Raw genomic sequence first — 12,963 nt, forward strand, 5'->3', positions numbered from 1 at the left:
AAATGAAAATAAGGAAATTGAAATTAAAACACTGTTGAAGAGAAACTACATATTCGGGTTAAATTCACCTTAGTTTGTTAATTCAAGTTTGACATCTAACATCATAATCCGTAATCCACATTTACCCGACAACCTTAAATTGTTTCTTGTATTTTATCAATCGAATATCCTCACACAAGAGACTGAGACAAAATAAGTTATTTGTAATGGTATTTATCAAAACTAAAATGATTGAAAATATCTTTGGAGAATATGAATTTGCCTAATAAGCGAATAATTATAATACATATATTTCAACATCTTCAATAGAGAGATTACTGATAAGATGTCCAAAATATATGTACATGTATACATATTGCGATTAAGTGCTCTATAGTATGTCAATGATATCGAATGCCCGCTGAGTGTTAAACATGTATGACACTGCTGGTTTTAATTTTCTGACTCAAGTATAAATTTAAGAAAAGTTAATAGTTTCTGAATATTCACGGTGGGTATGGTTGTCCTGCGAGAGAACGTACTGTGCTGGTGATTCGGTCCTGACGGGTGCTGGTGATCAATGAAAAAATGTAAACAAAGACGAAAATGATGATTTTTGAGGTTTTCACTCATAAAAAATGGAAGAAAACAGTTGAGATTTTTCAATTTTGCTTCTTATGGGTTCATATATAAACCATTGAAAAGTTGACGCTCTAAACTGTTTCAGTAAGCGTAACACAAAAATGCTCATTTTCAGAAAATCTCGAACTGAAAAAATAAAACAAAAATGCTCATAGAGTCCGCTTTCTATACCGCAATCCACACGACAAAAGTATTTAGTTAAAAAACATTGCAATTTATTAAAATCTAGCATTTTCTCAATTTACTCATGTCCTGATACTGTGCTGGTGGGTCCTGTCATTGTGGTGGTGGGTCCTGATACGGTGCTGGTGATTTTGGATAAGAGGTTGGTCATATTTGAAACAAATGTTACAAAATCAATAAAATTGGGCAGATAAGTGTTGTCAATAGGATCTATGACTCCTCTTTTAGCTCTTGTGCATCCATTTGGCTGTTTAATATGTGTTTTCAAATGATCGTAACTTGTATAACATAATTACATAAAAGGGCAACATCTTTCGTCCAATATCAGAGAACAATATATAGTATCTAAAATAAGAATAGTTTTATTAAGATATTAAATACAGTGACCTATAGTTGTTAATTTCTGTGTCATTTGGTCTCTTCGAAGAGTTGTCTCATTGGCATCTTCTTAATTATGTGTAGTCAAAATCACTGGAAAGAACTGATGAGAATTTGGACTTGTTACTTTATGGAACTAGCACTTAAATCATGCAGAACAATACACACCAACACGTCATTGTTGAGAAACAAATGAAAGCCTTGCTGTTGTTTGGAAATCACCGTTCTCATTCATTTAAAAGAATGATTTTTTCAAAGATTAAAGAAAACTGGGGAAAAAATTAGAGAATAATGCGTAAAAAATTACTTTTAAAGAATAGACTTATTTTTTGAAGATTAGAGAAAAAAGGGATGAAAATTAAATGTTTACAGAATAACAGACCCCCCCCCCCCCCCCCCCCGATTCAGACCCTCCTATAAGAACCATTTTAAATAGGCTTAACTCATTAGATGGACAAAAAGATGGAGGGGATGGTGTGTAATATTTGTAACTGGGCGTTAAGCAATCATGAATCATTTGATCTATTATATTTTCATCTCTTTATTCTGTAATTTAAAGTGCTTATCCCATTATCATCTTTATTTCTGTAAACTCTATTTATTTACTTTCATAGCTTCATATTTGTACATGTACATGGTATTTGAAACAGGAACAATATACCGTCGTATATTACAAAAATTGAGAATGAAAATGAGTTTAGTTTAATTAGTTTAAACATATTTATTTAGAGTGGATTGGGAAACAAGTTTTGCAACTTATATTAATCCCTTTCCACTTTGCGGGTGCGAGTGCTGCCTTGTAGCGGCATTAGCCTACTCTTTTTCGAAATCTACAAGGGTGTCTTTAACGTGCAAGAGATATGGCTCTCTCTTAACACGAGTCAGCCATTTATCGTCCCCTTCCGACGGACTATCATCGAATGAAAATGAGGAATGTGTAAAAGAGACAAAATCCCGACTATAGAGCAGACAAAAGAGGAAGGCCTAAATTACGGGTCTTCAATGTAGCGAGAAACTCATGCGTATACATACATTCATTATTGTATGCACATATCATGCTTGTACCAGAGACATATAATACAATTATATGTCTCTGGATAAACATAATTATTTAGAATTAAAAAGAGTATAGTTATCAATAAGTTTAAAGTGAAAAATCGCGAATTATCCCTTTATGGCTTGATGAAGATCTTCATCAAAGAACGAATGAATAGAAGAAGATGTGATATGCTTGAAGAGAAAGGCAGACTAAGACGTTATACAATTTAAAGAATTCCAATCTTAAAGTTTTATAACTTAGAGGTATACTGTCCCCCTTCTTTTAACCTACAAGAAAACTTCACGAGAGCCGATGATTAAATATCCACCTTGTTTTTCCGTATATATATATATATTAAATAACTGAAGAAGCAATTCAAAGGATATTCAATTTGTTTCAATATTGCCGAAAACTGAGGCTACTATAACTTTTATACATGAAGTAATCTCAGTCGAAAACAATACATTATATTGATAATATAAGCAAGTGTGACAAACCAAATTGAATCACAAATTTATTGTTTGGGATTGTTCATGGTTCACTTATATTCCTTTCACGGATTTGGCTATACTTTTGGACCTTTTGGATTATAGCTCTTCGTCTTCTATATTAAATTTGCTTTTGATTTCATATATTTTGGCCTCGAGCATCACTGAAGAGACATGTATTTTCGAAATGCGCATCTGGTACAAGACAATTGGTACCGTTAATTGTATTCTATATTAACCAGTGACACGTGTCCTAATTTTTAAGAAAAGGGATAGAAAAAGTATGAAACAAAAATATCCGGTTTTTCAAAACTATATTTTCAAAATGCATTGCATGATTTAAACCGATTTAAAGTGTTTCATTTTATTTTATGTTTGTGCGTTTACGAAAAAATGATAGAAAGTTAAACTTCAATGTTCATGACTTACAAGTATTATATTTCTTGTAAAATTGATAGATGAGCGGTTTTCACAAATACCGAACATAAGAATATATCGTAAACGTCAATTAATGAACAAGCAACCCAACGAGAAAAATATAATTTCAGAGGCATCTACATGTACATCTATAAGTAGTTTTGATTTAGAGAAATCATTCACAAGTTCATTGCCATATGATTCTATTCAGATTTGTGCGTTTTTTCGATTTACGAATAAGATACAAAAAAATAATTGAAGCAAAAAAAAGAAAGAGACATGAAATAACGAATTAACATAAGTTTACAAATACATACCTAGATGCATTTACCAAAACAATATTTGAACTTATTAATACATTTTTTCATATTATTGTAATTTCATGTTTATGTACCCGATATGGAGTTCTTCTAAAATTAAAAAACACTTGAATGGGTATTTCTGGTGTATATACATGTATCACACTTGCTATCTACATGTACAATATACGGAAATGACACGGCTGGGTATTGTAAAGTTACTGAAGGTAGATTACTGGCAGGTGTATATCCCCGGGCGAAGAATTTACTGATTTGTCAAAACGGTTAGATGTAATTTGTCATTTTGTTAAGGTTTGAATCGCGCTCATCTCTTTTTTTTTATTATATGAATTGCACCAATAAATGAAACTTGACACATTCCCCATTTCCATTCTCAATTTTATTAATTGTGTCATATTTATCTCGAAACTATTATCCTATTTACACGTACATGTAACATTAGAATACTTACTTCAACTGTTGAATAACTTTATAATTACTAAAATTCAAAATTATGTACTTCTCCTTCCGTATGCTATGTTTTTTGTGTCAATTCTATCTTTCCATCAGGTCCAGAGTGCACTTTTTTTGTCAGTCTAAGTGCTCTAAGGAGGCCCTTTCAGTTTGAGATTTCTGTACCTACATGTAAATACCTAAAAGGACCTCCTCAGTGCACTAAGAAGAAACATTTGAAAACAAGTCTATAATATTTGCACAATTAAATGATAGTTTTATTGGCGCTAATGAATGTTGCAGTTTTTATGATAAAGTTATGCAAAAAAAAAATCGCGTAATTAACTTGTGGTGCAAATGAATTCTTTTTTAGCCAAACTAGATATCGGCCTTCAAAACATTGTGTATACACAAACAAAGCAAGATTTATCTTTTACGCAGTCTAGCCGGAGAATACAAGTTTTTGCAATTTGTGAAGGATTTTAATTTTAGAATGTAATGAACAAGTAAGAAGATCGTTAAATCGGAAAATGAGCTATGCACGATGAAAGGGAAAAGTTTGGTGCGTCGATAAAAATTTCATGGATTCACTTGATAATTGTACAGTTTCAAGTCTTTAAATAACACCCATTTGTAGAACTGATTATTTCGATCCTTCAAATATGCATGTGTAGAATAATAATAAAAAAAATATACTATTAAGTCTCTTTCATATTGATACTGTAGATTTGTATTTGAACATCGATTGCAAACATAACATTCAGTGAGAAATATTTCATGTATTCGTACAGAAAATCAACTTCTTTCAGAATACAATTGATTGGTTATTGAAGTAAATGATTTGCGACAGAATCAGTGACACTTGGCCAGAAGCTTACCTCTAAAATAAAGAAATATAAAAAAAAAGGTTACTCATAATGGACTTTTTACAGTCAATGCCGAAAATATTAAATACATCGATTTAAATTATGTACACAATAAATAATTTTTGTGTACATAGTTTTCCGTATCTACATTTAGATACGAGTATCATATAGAAAACCATCATGTTATATATTTAACTATTTTATTTTCAACAGATTCACAAGTTTTGCATTTTTAGACCGCGTGTGCATATATATTTTAATGTTTTTATTTTAATTCCTTAATTATATATGAACAGGATACGTGTATTATTCATTCGTTTCAACGTTTTAAATTGTGAAGCATGTGAATTCAATAAGACTATACGCATTTAAAGTTTGAAACAAAAAACGATAGATTACATCGAGGTCGTTTTGCTTGGGTGATTTACCTGTAAAAAGCCCGGGTCTCATCCATGTTTAAAACGAATTAATGCATGTTTGAAAAAGTTTAACGGGGGCGTGGCCTATTAGTTTAACGTAACTAACCAGCAACTTGATTTCAATTGATTCACCGCAGAGAAATCTATTTGACTGGCGTTAAAATGAATTGATATGAATTGATACGAATTAAATAAAAATTTTAATTTTTGTCAATCTTTATCAAATAACGATCAATCTCATTTAAATAGCGTTAACACGTTTTTGTCCGTTCAAGTTAAATTCCGGTTACTAGTGATTATATTGACAATGATGTGTGAATAAAAAAAATGACAGACATGATAGGGAAAAATGTCAAAAAGGGGTACAGCAGTCAACATTGTGTTATAAACTTGATCAATATATAAACAAAAAAATATATCAACACACTTTTAACATGGCACAATTGCACAAGGACGGGGTGTATAAATTCAGAGCTACCTACCTCATATGTCACAAAGAAACACAAAAAGGCATATAAACAGAGAATATAAGAACAATGAAAGACAAAAATACCAGAATTATCATAGAACAATAACACAATAAAGTGAGGTATAAGTACAGAACCACGTCATTTGTAACACATAAACAAAATAAGCCATATAGACACAGCACATTATCAAACAACATGTTATTTTGATAATAGTGTCAGTCTAGTAGAAAATCTCGTTTTTCTATATAGATTAGATTGTTAGTTTTCATGTTTATTTATTTGGGAGGGGAGTCTTAGTAGCTTGCTTTGAGTGTTGTCCCAATGACACTCTTACCGCATAATTCATATCTATTACCAATATGTATACTGACAAGCCATTTTAATTACGCTGGTAAAATGAAATGTGTCCGATTTTCTAAAAATTAGTTATTCAATGAGGTATTTAAATGGGTTTACAGAGACACATCTTATGCATGTCTCTCAATTTTCAAAACTGTCAAACTGTTTAGCTTTTAAAGCAGTTAAAAATGAAACTAAAGTGTGATTAGGTATAAGCTTCATCGTTTGAGGTGACCGTAACTTAGTTTTCTGTACAAACGAAAAATGTAAACTAGACAAAAAACGAAAGTCCAAATCTTTATCTAGAGGTAGAATTGGGATTTTTTCTAAACATATTCCATATAACAACATGACCAAATGCAACTGCAATCGACAAAATCAATATTGAAAACACATTTTCTGTTTTTCGCAAATTATTTTTGAATTGCAATAATTCAATATGACTAGTATATTACATATGTATAATGATCTTGCAGGCATTATAGAGAAATTTTACAAAATGCCTGTAACATATATACCTAGTCTTTGAAACATATGACGTGGCTCTGTACTTTATCATTCCATCATTGTGTTATAGTAATATTGTAAATTGTGTATTCTATTCAATCGTCAATGTGCCTTGTTTATATGTCTATTTATACTTATGTGTTACATATATGCTGGTTGTTATAGTGATTCAGATACTAACACAATGTTGACTGCAGTATCCATATTTGAGACATTTGTACCTATTATGTCTGGTTGTTTTGTTTACAATTGTAATCAATATTATATTATAATAATGAAACTTGATGCGACTGTCATACAAGTAAGAGGTTAAGCTAGCTTAAAAAACTTGGTTTAATCAACCATGAAGAAATGCATGTTACAAATCAGAAATATAACAGTTATCAACTCGTTTTATGTATATGAGCTTTTTGATTTTGTCATTTGATAAGGGACTTTCCGTTTTGTATTTTCCTCGGAGTTCATTATTTTGGTAATTTTACTTTTGAAAATAGTTGCAGTCTAATGGAAAATAAGAATATAATTTTAATAAAAACGTGCATTCTGCCGTGTTCTGATGGAACAAATATGAACAAAAGAATGAAAAAGAATAATGAATAAACGATGACAATGAATATTGGAAAGGTTAGAAAAAAACGTTTAATAAAATATATCAACATCCACAAATTTAAGGAAAAAGTCAATAAAACAGACCAATAAGTCAGGCACGTGATGTTCAGTGATTGTTGTTATTTGATGTAATTAATTCATAAATTTTTCTCGTTTCCTTTTTTTTTAAAGATTACCCCGGCGGTTTTCTTGTGTGAATGGTTATACACTAGTCATTTTATGGGGCCCTTCATAGCTTGCTGTTTGTTGACATTCAATGCCCGTGTTGAGGACCGTTCTCTGACCTATTATGGTATACTTTAACAAACTTTGACTTAGATGCAGAATTGTCTCATTGGTACTCATACCATATCATCTTATATCAAACCAATATGTATACCAGATAGCCATTTTAACTACACTGTTTAATGACCTGAAATGTCTCAGATTTTGTGAAATGATTTATTCAATGAGGAATATAAAAGATTTTACAGAAAGAACTCTTATCATGTCTTTAAATTTTCAAACGATGTTTAGTATTTAAAAGACTTTAATATGAAATTAAAAGGTGATTTGGTATAAGCTTGAATGTTTGAGATATTCGTAACTCAATTTTCTGTACAAAGTTAACGTAAAAGTGAAAACTAGACAAAAAAGCGGAAGTTCAATCTTTATTTCGGGGTAGAATGGGGATTGTTCCTGTACATATTCCATTCCTAGATTACGAACTACACACATGCATGTGTGAACAAAATTGATCCAAATTATTCGAATCATTAAGAACTGAAACGAGACGTTGACAATTTTACAGCACGGATACTTTGCTATAACATACATGACCAAATGCAACTGCAGTCGACACAATTATTATTGAAAAAATACTCTGTGTTTCCGCAAATTATTTTTGAATTGAAATAATTCAATATGACTAGTATTTTATTTTGAACATCAATTAATGGAAATATATCATCGTTGGAAATCCCACTTTACTTGTCTTTTATTAACAATGATCGGACGTGATCAATGATCACAATAAACATTACAAAAAAAATCCCACAGGGAATATATTTTTTTAAATGTACTTGAATCAACTCGCATCAATTTTACATAGCATTTTTCACTTGTAATTTTTTTTTTACCAAACATGCATATGTACAGTCAATAAAACTTTTGTTATCCTCTTTCTTTCTCTCTTGTTTTGTCTTCAGCTCTGGAGTATGTTTGACTATCTCAAGCTTATGTAAAAGCATCATATGAAATTCGAAGTAAATGATAAGTCTATTAAATGAAGCCAGGTCAATGACATTTATATAAGATTATGATTTATTCCGTATTATTATTCTGTATTCATTTAATAAAATATATAACGAGTTATTGGTATATTCATCGATTAAAAGATTGATATATAATACATACATAATGGAAATTAATATATAAACCAATCTACATTAAAGCAAATAGGCATGCCTTACTCATAATGAATGGACAGCGCAAAAAAACAACAACTGACAAGCACTTTTTTTTCATTTTTCCACAAATTTAATTTTCATCTGTTAGTTTTTTATTACTTTAACGTATATTGGCATAATTAGGTTTCAAATTGTAGAAGATAGAATCTAGATCTTGGATTAAAAAAAAACAAAAAAGCCATACATATCAAACTATGATACTGAAACTAAATTTTATTAATACTAATCGGTATTTTCTAAATTAGGAATTACAACCAGGACAATGAAATGTTGTGCTTTTTTAATTCCTGAAAGAAATAGCATAAATACTTTATTCTGGCAAAATCATATCAAAGATTAACAAGACAAGAGAAAATGGAAGGTAAGAAAATTAAGACATACAATCAACTAAGAAATATCTTCGACATGGGAGCAAACGGAGCTGTTGAGTATGACTTTCACTTTTAAAATGGTAGAAATCAACTATTTGTTTACAACATGTACAATCAACAAAGTCATTTCAAAATGTCGTCGTCTGTTGCTCCGAAAAATCGTCTTAGTAACAACTCATTGAAGCTAAATTGCATTTTTTTTTATAGTAGATCTATGTATCCCTATTACTTCATATTTCATCTATTTTATGTTATTTCAGACATAGAAACAAAGCCTATATCATTAGCACTGTATCGTTATATGTGTCAGAACATAGTGGGATCTGAGAATCATGTTAAAAATCTCAGACTTATGAATGCCGTCAGGGATAATTTAGACAGCGATACCAGTTTTACCGTTATCACAAGTGGGAGTTTTGGTGAAGGACTTGAGTTGAGAGGAAGTGATTTAGATGTAATGTTTGTAGCTATTAACGTAGAGGTTGTTGAAGACATTAAAGCCGCTAACAAGTCAAATGTTGTGTATATGTTAATGGAAACAGATGATGTAAAACCTGGTTTCACTCAGTTACTGATAGTACTAGAACAAATGTATTCTCAATTTTCATATGAACACTTCGAGGAACATAATGGCAAACATTATTTATCGAGCACAAGATATAAACAAAAGCTCATGTGTAATACAGATAGCATTGTAATTCATGGACCATGTTTATCTGACAAAGAAGGAACGTTTGACTATGCAATGTGTTTACATTGTAAATCATGGATATCACAAGCATCACATTGGATAACAAGATCAAATAACTCATGGCCAAGTTATAAAGTCAAACAAAATATTTTAAAACACGGTGTACTTTTTGTTCCAATTGGATATAAGGGATCACCAAAAGAGGATATCGAATGGCGAATTTCTTTTTCTGTTGGTGAAAAATTTCTAATCAATACTTTTACACATACTCAATTGATATGTTATGCCCTCCTGAAACTTCTTTTGAAAGATTTAATAGCAAAATACGCCGAATGTAAAGATTTACTCTGTTCATACTTCTTGAAAACAATTATTTTCTGGATATCAGAAGAATTGCCACAATCAATATGGAAACCTGAAAATCTTATTCATTGCTTTATGCAATGTTTTAGCAGACTGATTTATTCTGTTGACTATTCAATTTGTTTACATTACTTCATTCCAGAGAACAACATGTTTGAGAACAAAATAGAGGGACGCGCTCGTAGAATACTGTTAGATAAACTCTATAAACTGCATAGTTACGGATGGCTATGCTTGTTATTTTCAGATCAATTATCTGATTTTCAGGTATCAATGCGGATGAATCCTGTCGAACCACATACATTGCATACCATCGAGTTAGCAAAAATTGTTAATTCAAAATTGGTTTGCCTGGCTAGACATATGTATAATTTTATTGAGCAGGACACCAATGTATACAAAAGAGGAATACATCAGATCAGTTCCTGTCACACATCTTCACTTAAATACTTACATACATACTGTTTGTCAGTGTTGTGTGGACAATATGCGCAGTTTGTTCAACTGAATAGTTCTAGAAATAATAATAAACACCAATATAAACAATACAAATCCTGTCTTTGTACTCTCCTGCAAAATATTTATCATGACAGTGTTTCTGGGTGGCTGATGTTAGCCTCGTTTTTCTATAGGAAAAAAGAAAACAGAATAGCCTTACACATACTCATGTATTCTATATCGAAATGTACTTCTGAAAAAATACACCGCTTCATGGATATGTCGGATATGAACGTCCAATTATTAAATTTGCAAGTGTTCAAAAGAAAAAGTAATGTACAAATGTTGAAAGTATTATTGGTAGACTTGGTGAATTTTAGACAAGATTCTTGGCTTATACCATATGAACTACAAATAGAAGTGAAAAACTACGATTATTTCATTTCTTCTATAGTGTATGCTTATTTTCTATAATTGTTATGTCATTATCATCTCAATAATGTCAGACAATGTCAGGATTGCCTACGAACTTTACAACTTATTATAGATGAAAGCTTTTTGATTGAAAATGATGAATTGTTTCAATCTGAATCCTACAAAGTTCTCGGTATAGCTTTACAATTATTAGGAAAAAGTGAATCCGCCCGACATGCATTTATGCGGTCAGTTGAAATAGATCCTGATAAAAAATATAACACTTCTGTACAGAGACTTACACTGATGGGCCCGATGTGATATGTGTGCATTTTGTTGAACAACTCGTAAAAGACTGTCAAACATATTTCACAGATATATGTATTTCGATTCAATCGATTTTTGGTTTTCTGGAACTTAATATTTTGTTCAGTACAAATCTTAAAACTAGGAATTATGTTCAAGAGGAAAATACCAATTAAAATATATTTTTTTAGGAAAAATAAACAAAACTTTATTCATAATATTTAAAGAAAAAAATGTGTTTTTGTTCGAATGGAAGAGAAGATAACTGGTCCGGAAGAAATGAGAAGATTAAGACATGAGAGAAACGAGGAGGGGATAATACTTTACAATATCTGAAGTTTAAATCGAAAACAAAACAAGAACTAAAATTAATAACTTCGCCAAAACAAGACTTAAACTCTTGATAACGAATATTAAGCAAAAAAGAAAAAATGCAGGAAGGCACAAGTAAAAGTAAATTTTAACACAGATAATTAGCAAACCGAAATGATGCAATTTTCCAACACTTTTTACACATATTACTGTGGAGTTGTCTCTCTTTAACCAACTGGCTACTCTCTAACATTTAAAGTTTGATATCTGTTACACCTGTAACGTTCATTAATTTGTATTTGTTTGTCCTTTTAAAAAATAACATTCCCTTTATGACCTATTGATTAGGGAAAACATTTTTATATAGTTACTGGTCTATATTAGAAACGAAAGTAGATTAAACACGTAACGGAAATACACACATTTAACAACTCAAATAAAATGGCAGATACGTATTTTGTTTAGGAGTTCTAAATTGGTATATTATCTGAAAGGTCAAACGTATATATATAACTCCATCATCAATTGTTGCCGAGTTTCTATACCACGTAAATAGAAAGGAAACATAAATCAATTTTTATAAATATTTACACGTTAATCTTTACTTCCAAACAAATTAAGGTTTGCTCAATGTAACAAACATTACAAAGACAGAAACATGTCAATGAAATTCCCTTGTCGAAGATAACCCAAACACGAACATGAAGTCAAATGTAATGGCAGTTTTTAATAAAGGTTTATTTGTAAGACCTAATTAAGGATGATATGCCTCAATACGTACTTTGATGTTTAAGTATACTAGTATCTAATGACGTCGGTAATTTCAGTATATAATGTTTTTGTTACTTGTTATTTTATTCTCATATTTGTGTTAAGTATTCTTCAATTTAAGTCAAGTGCTTTTCACCTGATTTTACAAGTTGTTTTTGTGTTATGTAGTAACACCACTGTCCCGGAACTGGGCTAGTACATGTGTTATCTATTACCAAAAAATGGTACATTTCACAGATAAGCCGAGCAGGCTTAAATACATGTTTAACACCACGTTCGTCATGATTTTTCATAATAAGCCAGAAATATATAGTTCATTGGTTGTCGTTGACCACTGTTTGTCATGTTCGTTTTTTCGTTGTTTTTTATTTGCTCCTTATGATGACAAACCAGGACATTTATTATTGCTAACTATACGATTTCGGTTTAGTGTAAGTATTCTTTTTGTCTTAACATCTATGTTCTTTTTTCTCGTTGATTGTTGTTTTATAGACAATCGTACTATACCTCTTATTTTGATTTATATTTTTAGCTGAGTAAACATGTTTCATAGTTTACACAAACTCCTCGTGTTTGATACTCTGTACTCCACAATATATTCCCTCATAAGGACCATAACAAGCATTCAAAGGTTTAGTTTAGTAAAAACTACATCCTAACTTGCACAGAATAAAATTTTCACCACATCAAAAATGCTAATACTTGGACCTGAGCAGAAAAATGCCATTCTATAGTGATTTCATTAATAGTTTCCTTTTCTG

This window comes from Mytilus trossulus, chromosome 14, assembly GCF_036588685.1.
Source record: "Mytilus trossulus isolate FHL-02 chromosome 14, PNRI_Mtr1.1.1.hap1, whole genome shotgun sequence".
Classification (NCBI taxonomy): domain Eukaryota; kingdom Metazoa; phylum Mollusca; class Bivalvia; order Mytilida; family Mytilidae; genus Mytilus; species Mytilus trossulus.